This window comes from Arachis ipaensis, chromosome B4, assembly GCF_059453495.1.
Source record: "Arachis ipaensis isolate K30076 ecotype BB chromosome B4, ASM5945349v1, whole genome shotgun sequence".
Lineage (NCBI taxonomy): Eukaryota > Viridiplantae > Streptophyta > Magnoliopsida > Fabales > Fabaceae > Arachis > Arachis ipaensis.
The window spans coordinates 72909071-72925414 of record NC_142439.1 but is presented as its reverse complement, the minus strand read 5'-3'; the positions used below and the strand labels follow the sequence as shown (position 1 = coordinate 72925414).

The window sequence follows — 16344 nt, the reverse complement described above, 5'->3', positions numbered from 1 at the left end:
ATTCCTTGTTCATCACTATAGTCTGGCCTCCTTTGAGTGAGCTTTTCCTGGGAAGAAGTTTCTTCACATACTTGATGAATACAGGCATTTGTTGAATTGCCTTGATGAATGGTATGTTTACATGCAGAGATGCAAACAAGTCTAGGAACCTTGAGTATATTCTCTTTCCCACAGCACCATTGAGCAGTTGAGGGAAGGGAGCATAGAGTTTCAGCAACTCTTGTTGTGAAATTTCTGGTTCTTTGTGCTCTCTATCCTCCTCTTTTGTTGAGTTGTCTTCAGGTTGTTTGCACATTTTGCCTTGCTTGTCTTCAATCTCTTGATCACTTGTAGTGACCATTTTGCAATCTTCCCATCTTACTTTCTTTGCTTCTCCCTTGGGGTTTTTCTCCGTGTCACTTGGGAAGCTATCAGTAGGTTTGGGAATCTTCTCAGCTAAATATCCCACCTGGAATTCCAGCTTCCTAATGGTCTCTCTCTGGTTCTTAATATTGGCTCGCACCTCCTCTTTGAACACCTTATTTTCTTGAATCTCTTGGCATATTCCTTCAAGTAAGGCTTCAATCTTAGAGAGCTTGTCATCAATTGATGAGTGATTCAGAGCAGATGTGCTGTTTTGGTTTTGATAAGTGTGTGAAGAAGTGTTGTTGTGGGGGTGTTGAGATGTCCTCTGGGTGAATTGCTGGTGAGCTGCATTGTTGTTGGAGTTGTAACGTCTCTGGTCTTGGTTTTGATCTTGCTCACTTCCCCACCCAAAGTTTAGGTGGTTTCTCCATCCAGGGTTGTAAGTCTTGGAGTATGGATCATAGTTTTTCCTTGGTGAATTCCCAATGTAGTTGGCTTGCTCCTGACTCCCCTCTGCTTCTTCATTCACTCCTTCTTGGATTGTTGATGAAGATGAGATTGCTGCTACTTGGTTCCTCTCCATCTTCTTGGTGAGGTCAGCCAGCTGCTGGGTAATGAGCTTGTTTTAGGCCAACAGAGCATCTACATTGTTTAGCTCCATCACTCCTCTTGTGTTCCCTCTTTCGGAAGCATAGAAGTAGTCATTTTCTGCTACTGTTTCAATAACATCTATGGCTTCCTCAATGATTTTCTTCTTGTTCAAGGATCCTCCAGATGAATGGTCCACGGCCTTCTTTGACTCATAAGAGAGCCCTTCATAGAAAATGTGCAGCTGGACCCATTCGTTGAACATGTCAGGTGGACACCTCCTTGTTAAGTCCTTGAACCTCTCCCATGCTTCATACAGAGTCTCACCATCTTGTTGCCTGAAAGTTTGAACCTCAGCTCTCAGCCTATTGATTCATTGAGGAGGGTAAAATCTTGCTAAGAATTTGTTCACCACATCTTCCCAAGTTGTCAAGCTCTCCCTTGGGAAAGATTCCAACCACTTGGCTGCTTTGTCCCTGAGTGAGAAAGGAAATAAGAGCAGTCTATAGGCGTCAGGATGGACACCATTAGATTTCACTGTGTCACATATTCTCAGAAAGGTGGTCAAATATTGATTGGGGTCTTCTTGAACACCTCCTCCAAACGAACAGTTGTTCTGAACAAGGGTGATGAGCTGTGGTATAAGTTCAAAGTTGTTGGCATGGATTGTTGGCTTTTGGATGCTACTTCCACAATTGCCTGGGTTTGGATTAATGTAAAAGCCCAAAACTCTTCTATCCTCCCCAGCATGATTTGCTCCACCTCCTCTGCCATGGTTGTGAGTCTCTTGTTCATGATGATTTTCCATGTTTTCTTCCATGTTTGGTTCAAAGTATTCCTCAAAGTGTTCCTCCTCTTCTTCAGCACCAACTACATGTTTTTCTTTTGCCTCCCTTCAGCTCTCAGGTTCAGAATCAAAGGAAGCTGAAGCCCCGCTTCTTCTCCCTGTCATACAACCAACAAGTACAAGCAAGGAAAATAGGTGCAGACAGTATTTGTGTCAGAATTGCTGTTAGTTGTGGGTGATGCAATATATCAAACAGTTAGTGGGTTAGCAAACAGAATTGAAAATAACAAAGAAAAACAAAAGAGTAGAGGGTGAAGGGAAGAAGTTTAACTAAAACAAAAAGTAAATCACTCAAACCGAAAATAAATTCACAAAATAAAAATGCTCAATCTAGTGATCTTCCAATTTAATCATTGTTGATGCACAATCAATCCCCGGCAACGGCGCCATAAACTTGATGCACGAAAAACTTGTCTCTCAACAAATCTCCCTTCGGCAAGTGTACCGAAATTGTCGTCAAGTAAAAACTCACTATAGAGTGAGGTCGAATCCCACAGGGATTGATTGATCAAGCAACTTTAATTAGAACAATGTTCTAGTTGAGCGAATCCAGAATTTGGGTTGAGAGTTGCAGAAAATAAAATGGCGAGAATGTAAATAACAGAAAAGTAAATGCTAGAATTAAAGGACTGGAAGTAAATGACTGAAAATAAAATGCAGAATTGTAAATGGGAATGGGGGAATTGCTCATAAAAGTAAATAGCAGAATTTAAAGAGAATGGGTAAGATCAGAGATGGGGAGTTCATTGGGCTTAGGAGATGTTGCAATTCTCCGGATCAAGTTTATTTTCATCTCTTCCTCAATCAATGCACTCATTGATCTCCTTGGCAATCTTAAGTGATTGAATTACAATTTCTTGCAATTCAATCTCTCAAATCTTTATCAATAGCCAATTCCTTGGTCAATTGCTCATGAGAAGAGATGAAGTATGGTCACTGATTATACCACATGCATTTCCCAAATCACGTATTGAGAGGGTTATAGTCACATACCCCTCCAAACCCAATTTGGTCCAGCATGAGAAAGCATTTCTAGCTTGATCTCTTCATTCCTCTTTCAAGGTTCAAAAGAGATCCAAGTTTGAATAGCTTCTCTTCCAAGATAACTACTCAATTGGATGAAGATCGAAAGCTTTCAAGTAAAATCAAGAGGAAAGATAGAAGAAGAATAATGAAAATTAGTATTGATCCATCAAATTACAACAGAGCTCCTTAACCCAATGAAAGGGGTTTAGTTGTTCATAGCTCTTGAAAATGAAAACAAAGATGGAGAATACATCATAAAACTAGAAATTGCAAAGAAAGTAAATACAGAGAGTGGTTCTCTTTTTCCCAGCCTTCCAGAACTCCTTCTCAATTCAAAGCTACTCCTATATATACTACTCTTCTCAGCTTCTAGTGTGATTCTTCAAGTCTTGGGCCTTTAGGTCTTGAGTTTAAAGCAGTTCCTTTCTTTATTTGGGCTTGGCTTTACTTGCAGAGAGAAAGTGCGAAGTGGGTGGAGACTTTAGTTCAGGACGTTAGGGGTGTTAATATTTAGTGAGAATATAAGTTCGAGAAAGTTAGTGACACTTAACATTGTCACTAACGTTCCAATGCACCCCTTTGCCTCACGTTAAAACCCACGTTAACTAGGTTAACGTGGCTTTTAACGTTGCCTTATGAACCTTCGAGAACGTTAGAGACACTCAACAATATCACTAACGTTCCAGTGTGCCCCTTCTTGCTTCACGTTAAAGCCCACGTTAACTAGGTTAACGTGGCTTCTAACGTGGCCATTGCCATCCTTCGAGAACGTTAGTGACATTCAACATTGTCACTAACGTTCCTATGTGCCCCTAGGTCTCACGTTAGAGTCCACGTTAACTAGGTTAACGTGGCTTCTAACGTGGCCATCCTTAGCCATCCCAACATTAGTGACAATGTTGAGTGTCACTAACGTTAGCTCATCCTTCATTCCTCATCGTTAGCTTCCACATTAACCAAGTTAACGTGGAAGTTAACGTGACTCTTGGGGGTTGTGTGGTTGCTTCAACGTTAGTGACAATGTTGAGTGTCATTAACGTTGTCGACAACTCTTCATCCCTTACGTTAGTTCCCTCGTTAACCAAGTTAACATGGGAGTTAACGTGGTACTTTGCATCATAGGCCAACGTTAGTGACAATGTTGAGTGTCACTAACGTTGGCTTCTCTTCCCCCCTTAACGTTAGAGGCCACGTTAACTAGGTTAACGTGGCTTCTAACGTGGCCACTTATGAGTAATTGCCAACGTTAGTGACAATGTTAAGTGTCACTAATGTTGGCTCAACTTCTCTTCTCCACGTTAGAGTTCACGTTAACTTAGTTAATGTGACTCTCTAACGTGGGCAATTATGGCTTTTTGAGAGTATTATTGCCAATCACTTTTCTCATTAACCTTGCAAGTTACCTCCCCTTTTCTTGCTTCCTTTTGGTCCTGAAATCAAGCAATAAAGTGCATCAAAGCTCTAGTCCAAGTCATGAGTAATGCAACTTAATAATTGTTACTAAACTTATGCAAAATCCTCATGAAATTATGTAAAATGCACAATGTATGCTTGAATCAAGGCATAAGTGAATATCTACCCAAAACTAGCTTATTTCCTAAAGAAATGCATGAAACTAACCTAAAAACAGTAAAGAAAAGGTCAGTGAAACTGGCCAAGATGCCCTGGCATCACCTTCCTTGATCCAATTCAATGAACAATTGCAAACAAAATGAAATTCAAAACAGTAAAGAAACTTGGATTCAAATCACCAATTCTTGAATTATGCAGAGAAAGGAACAAAGAGATCTCAAGGTGAGATTGAGACAGAATTTCCTCAATTCTCCACACTTCAGACTTAAGCGAAGCTTTGTAGAAAAGAAAACAAGAAAACCCAGAGGAAGAGAATTCAATTCTCCTCCCAATTTTCCAAGATCCAAAATCAAAGTTACAAAAATGAAAATTATAAAAGAGGTAAAAAGTTCAAAGTAAAGTAAAAGTCCCCCCCCATCTAAATCAAACTAGCTTCTATTTATACACTTCCTTCTATTGATCATTAAGCCTTGAATATGAGCCTTGGCCTTGATGGAATTGGATTGAAGATAGCCTTAGTTGATTGCTCTTGGACTTGAGAAGAAATTTGTTTGCAATTTGGACTTTGGAGCATTCACGTTTGAGTCAACGTTTGAGGCAAACGTTGACTCAAACGTTTGCGTGTTAGCATTATGCAGAACGGTGCTTTTTTGTCACTCACATTTGAGTTCACGTTTGAGGTCAAACGTGAGCTCAAACGTGGTTCTCTCCAGGGAAATTTTTAGCCAACGTTTGACCTCAAGTTTGAGGAAAACGTTGGCGCAAATGTTAAGTCCTCCTGGTGTATTTTTTTGAGTCAATGTTTGACCTCCAGTTTGAGGAAAACGTTGGCGCAAACATTGGCTCCTCCAGGGTTAAGTTTTGAGCCAATGTTTGACCTCAAGTTTGAGGCAAATGTTGGCGTAAACTTTGCTTCCTCCAGGGTTCTTCTTAAGCCAACGTTTGACCTCAAGTTTGAGGCAAACGTTGGCACAAAAGTGACCTCTTCACAGGGTGGTTTTGCTGCCTTCATTTCTATTGCTGCCATCCCCTTTCTTCAACCTTCCTCTAAGCCTTCTGGTCACCTGTCATCAATCAACAAATGCATCAAAGCTATGCTAAAATCATGAAACTTTTTCTCATCCTTGACATATAAGCAATTATAGCACAAAACCTTATAAAAATACATCAAATTACTCATGGTTGATTGAATCCAAATACACATGAATTTCCCCCTAAATAGCTTACTTGTAACCCAAGAAAGTGTATAAAACCTATTAAAGACAAAGGAAAAAAGGCTAGTAAAACTAGGCTAAAATGCCTTGGCATCACATATGCATGTGAAAAAGAAAAAAATAAATGGCAAAAAAAATTATAAAAAGCAGAAAAAGCCAATAACTCTTTAAACCAAAAGGCAAGGGTAAAAGGATCCAAGGCTTTGAGCATCAATGGTTAGGAGGGTCTACAAGGAATAAAATCTTGGCCTAAGCGGCTCAACCAAGCTGTCCCTAATCATATGCTTATGGTGTGAAGGTGTCAAGTGAAAATTTTGAGACTGAGCAATTAAAGTCGTGGTCCAAAGCAAAAAGAGTGTGCTTAAGAACTCTGGACATCTCTATCTGGGGATTCTAGCAAAGTTAAATCACAATCCGAAAAGGGTTCACCCAATTAAACTGTCTGTGGCATTTATGTATCTGGTGGTAATACTGGAAAACAAAGTGCTTAGGGTCACGGTCAAGACTCTAAAAGTTGTGTTCAAGAATAAAAAAAGAACTGAACTAGGAGAGTCAATAATATCATATGGATTCTAAGTTCCTAAGGAGACCAACATTTTTTAGTTTCAATGGATAGTGAGATGCCAAAACTAATCAGAAGCAAAAAGCTACTAAGCCCCGCTCATCTAATTTTAACTGATCTTCATTGGAAACTCTGAGATTTATTGTATCTTACTCTTCTTTTTATCCTATTTTGTTTTTAGATTCTTGGGGACAAGCAAAAGTTTAAGTTTGGTGTTGTGATGAGCGGATATTTTATACGCATTTTGGCATCATTTTCATATAGTTTTTAGTATATTTTGTTTGATTTTTATTAAGTTTTCATAGGTTTTAGTTTTAAATTCATATTTTTGGATTATAATTTAAGTTTGTGTATTTTTATACAATTTCAGGTATTTTCTGGCTGAAATTGAGGAGCTGGAGCAAAAGTCTGATTCAGAGACATAGAAAGAACTACAGATGCTGTCCGGATCTGACCTCCTTGCACTCGGAAGAGCTTTTTTGGAGCTATTGAAGTCCAAATGGAGCGTTCTCAACGGCTACGGAAAGCTGACTTCCAGAGCTTTCCCGTAATATATAATAGTTCATACTTTGCTTCAGAATATAAGGCCCAAAATTGGCATCCAACGCTAGCCTCCTGACTTATTCCAGGCATCCAGCGCCCAAAAGAAGAGACCAAGGTCCAAACGCCTAAAGAGGACCCCCTAGCCAGCGTTCAATGCCCTAGAAGGCTTCTAGCATGTGGACCTCATCAAACCTCAGCCCAAACACTCACCAAGTGGGCCCTAGAAGTGGATTTTAACACTAAAAGATTATTTTACCCTTTCTTATGTAATCCTTAGTCATTCGTTTAGTATTTAAGGGATATTTTACATAATCATACAGAACTTTATGCCATATTTCCTTTATATGATTACATTTTCTATAAGTATGAGTTTCTAAACCTCCTAGGTCGAGGGGAGGAGCCCTGCTGAGTTTTATGGATTAATAAAAGTACTACTTTTCTTTCTCCATTTGTGTTTGATTCTCTATTCTAAGATGTATCTTCATTCTTTATCAATATGAATGTGTTGAACTGGCGTAAGGTTATCACATTCTACATGGGTTCAGAGTGAGTCTTTCATCGGACAATGATGAACCACCAGCTTGATTATACATCTCTTAGATGGCTAATCCACAACTTCGTTGGGGACTTCTCGAGACACCAATTCAGCCAAAGTATGGGGAGATTAGGGTCTCTGTGGTAGAGGCTAGAACCCAAAGGTGCAGCATCCTCTGATCCAGAAGATTCGACCTTGTCTGTGGCATTTTGAGTAGGATCATTAAGGAGAAAGAACTGCAGGAGCTTCACCTTCAATCAGACTGGATCCGTACTAACCCTGGGGTTCAGATCTGAAGGAGCATTGGCGACCTCTCAATTGGAAAAAATTACATACAGTCTGCCATAGAAGAAATCATTCACAATTAAAGAAGACAGTAAGACTAAAGTTAATCCAGAAGGATAAAACATCTCCAAGCTTTAACCATCTTCTTATCACTGCTTATAATTAAACCTTGTAATTCCATTTTTATTCCTTTTATGCTTTTAACTAAATCCAACAACTCTTCTACTCGCCTGACTAAGACCTATAAGATAAACATAGCTTGCTTCAAGCCACAATCCTTGTGGGATCGACCCTGACTTGCTCAGGTATTACTTGGACGACCACTCATCTAATTGAAACTAATCTTCATTGATATTTTTGAAATTTATTGTATATTAATGACTTGCATCATCTACCCTTCTTTCAGGCATAAAGAAGACCATAAAAGAGCATAAATCTCATTTGATCAGTACAATTCATGCATTATTTGATGAATATTATGGTACACTACTTTGAGATGAGTTGTGCTGAATTTCAGGTGAGAAAAGCATAAAAAATGGGGTAGAAGACAAACAAGAAGCTGGGCGTGTGAAACTGGCGTGACACTTGAAGCAAACGCCACAAAAATGCACTGGCCTAGCACGCCAGGAGCTGGGCGTGGCACGCCAGGAGCTGGGCGTGGCACGCCAGTACTAAAGTCCAGAGAAGAGATTCAAAGCATGCATATGGGCGTGGCACGCCAGAGACTTGATGTGGCACGCTGATACAAAATTCCAGAGAGCTACAATGAAGGACATAAAAAAGGCGTGGCACGCCAAATTAAGCGTGGCACGCCCGACCCATCAACTACTATGGACGTGCCACTTGAGCAAAGGGGCGTGGCATGCCCACTCTCCATCCCAAGAAGAACCTTCACTATGGCGTGCCACTTGGTGTCGAAGGCGTGGCACGTCAGCCCCAAGAAGTCACTTGGGCGTGCCACTTGAGAACCCAGGCGTGGCACGCCAAGCTTGAAGAGCTCACAAACCCATGGGCGTGCCACTTGAGCAGCATGGCGTGGCACGCTGGTACAACAATCCAGAGAAGGGGCTAAAGGCAATTGAAGACTAGGCGTGCCACTTGAGCAACCAGGCGTGGCATGCCAATGCACAAAGGACCAAAAGCAAAGACTGGGCGTGCCACTTGGTATCGAAGGCGTGGCACGCCAACTACTGGAACCAAGACAAGATCATGGGTGTGGCACGCTGGTATAAGCTTCCAGAGAGGATGAAGGAGGCCAATTACATAGGGCGTGCCACTTGAGTTCGAAGGCGTGGCACGCCATTCACCATTCTTCACTTAGGCATGCCACTTGAGTTCGAAGGCGTGGCACGCCATTCACCATTCTTCACTTAGGCGTGCCACTTGAGTAGCCAGGCGTGGCACGCCAGTGTCATTCAGAAGAGGAGCATTGGGGCGTGCCACTTGGGTTCGTGGCGTGGCACGCCAAACAGAGCAACCACTCACTCACAAGAAGGGCGTGGCACGCCAGTACAAGTTTGCAGAGGCAAAAAGAAGTGAGAAAAGCATGGGGCGTGCCACTTGAGTTCGAAGGCGTGGCACGCCAACACAAGAAATCCACTATGGCGTGCCACTTGAGCTCGAAGGTGTGGCACGCCAAGGTTGAAGGAGAGATGAGCGTGCCAGTTGAAGGACTAGGCGTGGCACGCCAAGCTGGAAATGAAGAGCACGTGACACGCCAGAGGCACGCCAGCCACACGCCAGCTGAGAAGTCAAGCTTATTAAGTGTTTACTTTTCCCTCCAAAATGTAATTTTCCTTTTTCACTTTTGTAATTCTTTTATTTTACTAGGAATAGTATAAATACCCCCAAAGAGTACTGAAGAAGGGGTTAAGCAGTCAGTTTTAGATCTACTTTTACACTTCACTTTTGAGTACCTTTTGAGCTATGAGTAGCTAACTTCCCTCTCATTGAGAGAGGGAGCTCTGTTGTACTTGATGGATGAATGATAGTGAAATCCTTCTTCTCTTCATCTTCTCTTTGATTTGCTAGAAGGAATTTTGTTCTTAATGCTTAGTGTTCAATTATCTTGGGAAAGAGATTGAATGCAATTGGGTTTCATGGGAACCTTGGGAAAGGAAACATGAAACCATGCTTGAAATCCCTTCTCACACTAGAGAAGAATATGGGTTTTGGTATTTGGATATGTGACATATAATCCTCCCTCTACTTGGACCTATGATGGTGTGTGGTATAATCAGGGACCAAGCATATCTCTCTTCATGAGCAATTAGACCAAGGAATTGGCTATTGATCAAGATCTGAGAGATTGAGTCACCAATGGATTGGGGCTCAATCATTCATGATTGCCAAGAAGTCAATGAGTTGCATGATTGAAGAGGATATAAGCTAGATTTGATCCAAAGAGACAACATCTCCCAATCTCAATGAATTTCCCCATTCTTATCTATCTAATTCTTTATAGCTTATTTTTACATTCAGTAATTCGCCATTCCCATTTACATTCAAGTCATTTATGATTCTGCACTTTACTTTCTGCCATTTATATTTCTGTACTTTATTGCTTTTCTTTATATTCTAGTCATTTACATTTATGTCATTTACAATTCTGCACTCTACAATCCTATTGATCCGCTTGACTAATTCATCAATCGATTAAAATTGCTTGAATTTGCCAATCTCTGTGGATACGATCCCACTCCACTGTGGGTTATTACTTGACGATAATTTTGGTGCGCTTGCCAAAAGGACTAATTCACCAATTTTGAATGGGGTGTGAATTCCAGTCATCATATTCTCTTCTTTTTATCCTATTTTGTTTTTAGTTTCTTGGGGACAAGCAACAATTTAAGTTTGGTATTGTGATGAGCGGATAATTTATACCCTTTTTTTACCAGAGAAGCTTAAACACCCTGGAAGCTTTATGATACCATGCACTCTAGGTGATGCTTATACAAGGACAATTCTGTATGACCATGGGGCAAGCATTAACCTACTACCTGCTTCTTTAATAAAGAAGCTCTGTTTGACTGATGAAGTCAAACCAACCCGCATATGCCTTCAACTTGCTGATGGTTCTATTAAGATACCATCAGGAGTAATAGACGACATGATTTTCAGGGTTAGATCCTATGCCTTTCCCACTGACTTTGTGGTATTGGACATGGAGGGTGATGAGCGGATAATTTATACCCTTTTTGGCATTGTTTTTAAGTGGTTTTTAGTATGTTTTAGTTACTTTTTATTATACTTTTATAAGTTTTTATGCAAAAATCATATTTCTGGACTTTACTATGAGTTTGTGTATTTTTCTATAATTTCAGGTATTTTCTAGCTGAAATTGAGGGACCTGAGCAAAAATCTGATTCAGAGACTGAGAAAGGACTGCATATGCTGTTGGATTTTGACCTCCTGCACTCGAAGTGGATTTTCTGGAGCTACAGAAGCCTAATTGGTGCGCTCTCAATTGCGTTGGAAAGTAAACCTCTTGGGCTTTCCAGCAATATATAATAGCTCATGCTTTGCTCGAGATTTGATGGCCCAAACTGGTGTTAAATGCCAGCCAGAGACCCTTTTCTGGCGTAAAACACCAGAACTGGCACCAAAACTAGAGTTAAACGCCCAAACTGGCACCCAAGCTGGTGTTTAACTCTAAGAATGGCCTATGCACGTGAAAGCTTCAATGCTCAGCTGAAGCACACACCAAGTGGGCCCCAGAAGTGGATTTCTGCACTATCTTCACTTAGTTACTCATTTTATGTAAACCTAATTTACTAGTTTAGTATAAAAACTACTTTTAGAGATTCAATTTGTAACTCATGACATTTTACATCTCATATTGTATTTTCTATGGCATGAGTCTCTAAACCCCATAGGTGGGGGTGAGGAGCTCTGTTGTGTCTCAATGGATTAATGCAATTACTATTGTTTTCTATTCAATCACGCTTGATTCTATTCTAAGATACTCACTCGTACTTCAATAAAGAGAATATGATGATCCGTGACACTCATCATCATTCTCAAATATATGAACACATACTTGACAACCACTCCCGTTCTACCTGATCTCAACGTAGTCATTGGGCGACAGCTTGATTGCGTATCTCTTGGGTCTCTAATCCACGGACCGAGCCCGTGGGATTAGAACCTTCGTGGTAGAGGCTAGAACCAATTGGCAGCATTCCTGAGATCCGAAAAGTCTAAACCTTGTCTGTGGTATTTCGAGTAGGATCTAGAACGGGATGACTGTGATGAGCTTCAAACTCACGAATGTTGAGCACAGTGACAGTGTGCAAAAGGATAGAGAGATCCTATTCCGACACAAGTGAGAACTGAAGATGATTAGCCGTGCAGTAGCTGTACCTTGTATTTGTCATCCGAGACGAGAGATCCGACAGTTGATTAGCCGTACAGAAACTGTGCCTGGTATTTTTCATCCGAGAGGATCATACAGCTTGCCATTGAAGGAAGCCATGTGTGTTTGGAGAAGAAGACAGTAGGAAAGTAGAGATTCAGACGACAGAGCATCTCCGGAACGTTAACCTATTCCTCATTACTGAATCACAAGTCCCATTTATTTCATGTTATTTACCTTTCATAAACAAAATCATTTTTATCATTAATCTCCTGACTAAGATTTACAAGATAACCATAGCATGCTTTAAGCCGACAATCTCCGTGGGATCGACCCTTACTCACATAAGGTATTACTTGGATGACCCAGTGCACTTGCTAGTTAGTTGTGCGGAGTTGTGAAAAGTGTAATCACAATTCCGTGCACCAGAGGGGCACAAGAGTGCATCCCTTATCCTAGGAAGACCCTTCCTAGTTACAGGACAGACCCTCATTGATGTTGAAAAAGGGGAGGTAACCCTAAGAGTCAATGAGAAAAAGTTTGTACTGAATACTATCAAAGCTATGCAGCATCCAGACATTCCTGAGGAATGCATGAGCATTGACCTCATTGATTCCGTGTTGGAAGAGGTCAATATAGCCGAAAGCTTCAAGGAAAGGCTTGATGATATCCTTGATGATACTTTGACCGACTCTGAGGAACCTCTGGAAACCTCTGAGGAAGTGGAAAAGCCTTCTAAACTTGAGCTTAAGCCATTACCTTCCTCCCTGGAATATGCTTTTCTGGGAGAGGGGGATACGTATCTTGTAATCATAAGCTCTGCAGTAGAGCCACAGGAAGAAGAATCACTAATTCAAGTGCTTAAAATACATAGGACCATCCTTGGGTGGATTATAAGTGACCTTAAGGGCATTAGCCCAGCCCGATGCATGCATAAAATCCTGCTAAAGGATAATGCCAAACCAGTGGTACAACCACAGAGGCGATTGAATCCAGCTATGAAGGAAGTAGCGCAGAAGGAAGTCACTAAGCTCTTGATGCGGGTGTATCATTGCCTATTTTTAGTAGTTATTTTAGTAGATTTTTGTTTAGTTTTCATACAAATTTTGCCAATAAATGAGTAACAGCATGAAAAATCTCTGCATGAAACAAAATCTCAAGCATAGGTGAATTTTAGTTAATATACAGGGTAAATATGATGAAATAGATCGATCACACTAAGTGAAGTTATGATTTTGGGCATTATTAGCACACTTAGTATAATGAAGTTTGTCTTGTATGTTACTTTGATACACTTTGTTTGTTTGATTTCAGACCAAAAGAAGCAGAGAAGAGCCACGTTAGTGGCTATGTTAGTGCCACTAACGTGGCCATTAACGTGGAAGGAAGGAAAGTTTGGAACGTTAGTGGGAACGTTAACGGCATTAACTTTGAAGAATGAGAGCATGGAAAGTTAGTGGCAACGTTAACGCCACTAACTTTAGCAAAGCAAAGGAAAACCCACGTTAATGGCAACGTTAACGCCACTAACGTGCACCATTAACGTGGGAAAGAGGGACAAGGAGCAGCGTTATTGGCAAAAGTGAGTGCCAATAACGCTAGCGAAGGACTAAGATGCCTACGTTAGTAGCCACGTTAGTGCCACTAACGTGGACACTAACGTGGGCAAAATCTCACCCGGCAGCCTGACCATGCCTTCTTCAAACAAGCATAACATGAGCCACAAAGCTCCAAATGAGGTGATTCTAGTGGCATTGGAAACTAGGATTCCAGAGCTTTCCAAGCATATATGGCACTAAATGGTGGACTGATAAACCCCAATTTTGTGGTTTATCTTGTGCTTAATTTGTGAGATTTTATCACCTTTTTCCATATTTATTCAATGAAATAACATGGTTTTGTAATTCTCCCTTGAATTGTGCTTAAATGTGAAAACATGCTTTTTAGGCCCTAAAATTAGTGATTTTAATTTACTTTAATTCCATTCGATGCCTTGATGTGTTTGTTGAGTAATTTCAGGTTCATAAGGTAAGTATTGGATGGAAGAAGTGAGTAGAAAAGCATACAAAGGGGAAAATGCATGAAGAAACAAAGATTGGAAGTGCATCAAAGGACGCGCACGCACACAAGGCACGCACGCGCAAAAGTGATCTCGCCCATGGACGCGCACGCGTGCCTACCGCTTCCGCGTGGATGGAGAAATTGTCAATCGACGTGCACGCGCACATGGCGCGCATGCGCCAATACTCTTACATGGCCCACTTGAAGGCAAAACACTGGGGGCGATTTCTGAGCTACCCAGGCCCAAGTCCAACTTGTTTCTGAGTGTATTTCATGCAAAATTGAAGTCCAAGCAAAGGGGGAGCAATTGTTTGTAGTTTTAGCATCATGTAGGTTAGTTTCTAGAGAGAAAAACTCTCTCTTCTCTCTAGAATTTGGTTAGGATTAGGTTAATTCCTCTTAGATTCATGTTTAATTCCTTGATTTCAACTTGTTTCCTCAACAATTTCTTGATCTAATACTTCAATTCTTCTTGATTCTCTTGTTAAATTCTCTTTTGAGCATCTTTTTGTGATTGATGAACACTTGTTGGATTTGGATTTTTCTTTAATGAGATTTGATGTTTCATGTTCTTTTGATGATGATTTGAGTTGTGATTATTGATTTCTTGCAATTAGTAGTTGGTAGTTTTTATTATCTTTTGTCATTTACTATGCTTTCCATTTGTACCCACCAAGTGTTTCACAAAATGCTTGGTTGGGCTTTAGAGTAGATTTTTGAGCATTCTTGGCTTGGAAAGAGTAATTAGGCAATCTTGAGTCATAAAAACCCAACTCATGTTGGTGATCTAGAGTTGTTAGCTAATATTGTTTCCATTGACGCTAATCTTTTGCTAATTTAATTAGTAAGTTGATTAGGACTTTTGGATTGAGATTAGCTAGTCTTGTTAGACTTTCTCTCATGGAAGATAACCTATATCTTCTTCCAATGTTGGAGATGACGTAATAAGATAAATTCTTGTTTATATTTGTGACATGATTAATTAGTCTTGTTTGACATTCTCCCTATGTGAAGATGACATGATACCTTCTTCTGTTTGTTGGAGTTGACTAAATAAGATGAATTAATCAATGCATGACTAGGATAGAAAGCCTATGATCTCAATTCTTGCCATGAATGTCTCTCTTTGTCACTTGCTTTCTCTTATTTACTTGCTTGATTTATTCTTCTTGTCCTTTAAATTCTTGTCCCTTTATATTTTATTGTCCCTATATAAATCAAAACCCCATTGTCCCCTCATAGCCAATAATTGACCACTTCATTGCAATTCCTTGTGAGACGACCCGGAGTCTAAATACTTCGGTTAATTCGTATTTGGGGTTTGTACTTTGTGACAACCTAAAATTTAATTTGATTTGAGGATTGACTATTGGTTTGGACTATACTAACAACGGGATTATTTTGTGGAATTCCGAACCGGTGTAAATCCTTGCATCAAAAAATGGTGCTGTTGCTAGGAAGTTGCAATGGTATTATGTTATTGGTTATTGTATATATGTGAATATTGTAAATAGGTTTACCTTTTGCTTCTTTGTTAGTTTTTGCTAGTTTTAGGATTTAATTTTCTTACTTTTTATTTGATTTTATTTTCATTTTCTCTTGCTATCATGAATTCTCACTTTGGTTATAAGTTTGGTTCTAACTATGTTGTAGGAAATGAGGGCTACAATGAAGATGTGTATCAAGAATGGGATAATTAAAGGTGGGAGGATCTATATGCATATGATCAATCCTCATGGCAATAACCTCCACCAATTCCCTATGAAGAAGAGCCATTCTATGATGCATACCAATCCAATGGTTATGGTGAATCCCCTTGTGACTTCCAAGAACTACCACCATACACCTATGAGCCATATCCTCAACATAGCCATCAACCATACTCACAAGCCACCTTTCACCAACCATCTTCATATGACCCTAATCTATATCCATCCTACCAATAATTATATGAGCCATATGAACCACATATAGAGCCACCACCATTCCAACATCAACATTTTCAAGAGCCACCCCCTCCATACTATTACTAAGATGAACCACCTCCAATGTATGAAAATTTCCAACCACAAGATGAATACTACTTTCCATTACAACCTCCTATGGAATAATACTCATGTCCTTCAATCCAAGAGTCATATGATCCTACTCGTGATATCCAAGAGGAACAAGAGTCAAGTGATCGTCTCAAGGAAGCATTGGATCAATTTCAAGCAACCATGGAGTGTGTTGTGCAACAAATGGAAAGAATGGGAAATATTGAACCACCACAACTCTACCTAAAAGAACCACCTTCCGACTATAATACCTTTCCCTCAAACAATAAACCCTCTCTTCCACCATCACCCCCCGATGAAGCCCTTATGCTAGAATTAAAGGATCTTGAATCTCACATCTTAAGGCAACACGAGG

General features: G+C 40.2%; 1 non-coding gene across 1 annotated transcript; it reads left to right on the top strand.

The window, feature by feature from the left end:
- Window positions 1–1196: 1196 nt before the first annotated feature.
- LOC148567908 (small nucleolar RNA R71) lies at window positions 1197–1300 on the top strand. The gene has a single exon (XR_015883037.1). It is a non-coding gene; the product is annotated as a small nucleolar RNA R71 (small nucleolar RNA).
- The last annotated feature ends 15044 nt before the right edge of the window (window positions 1301–16344 follow it).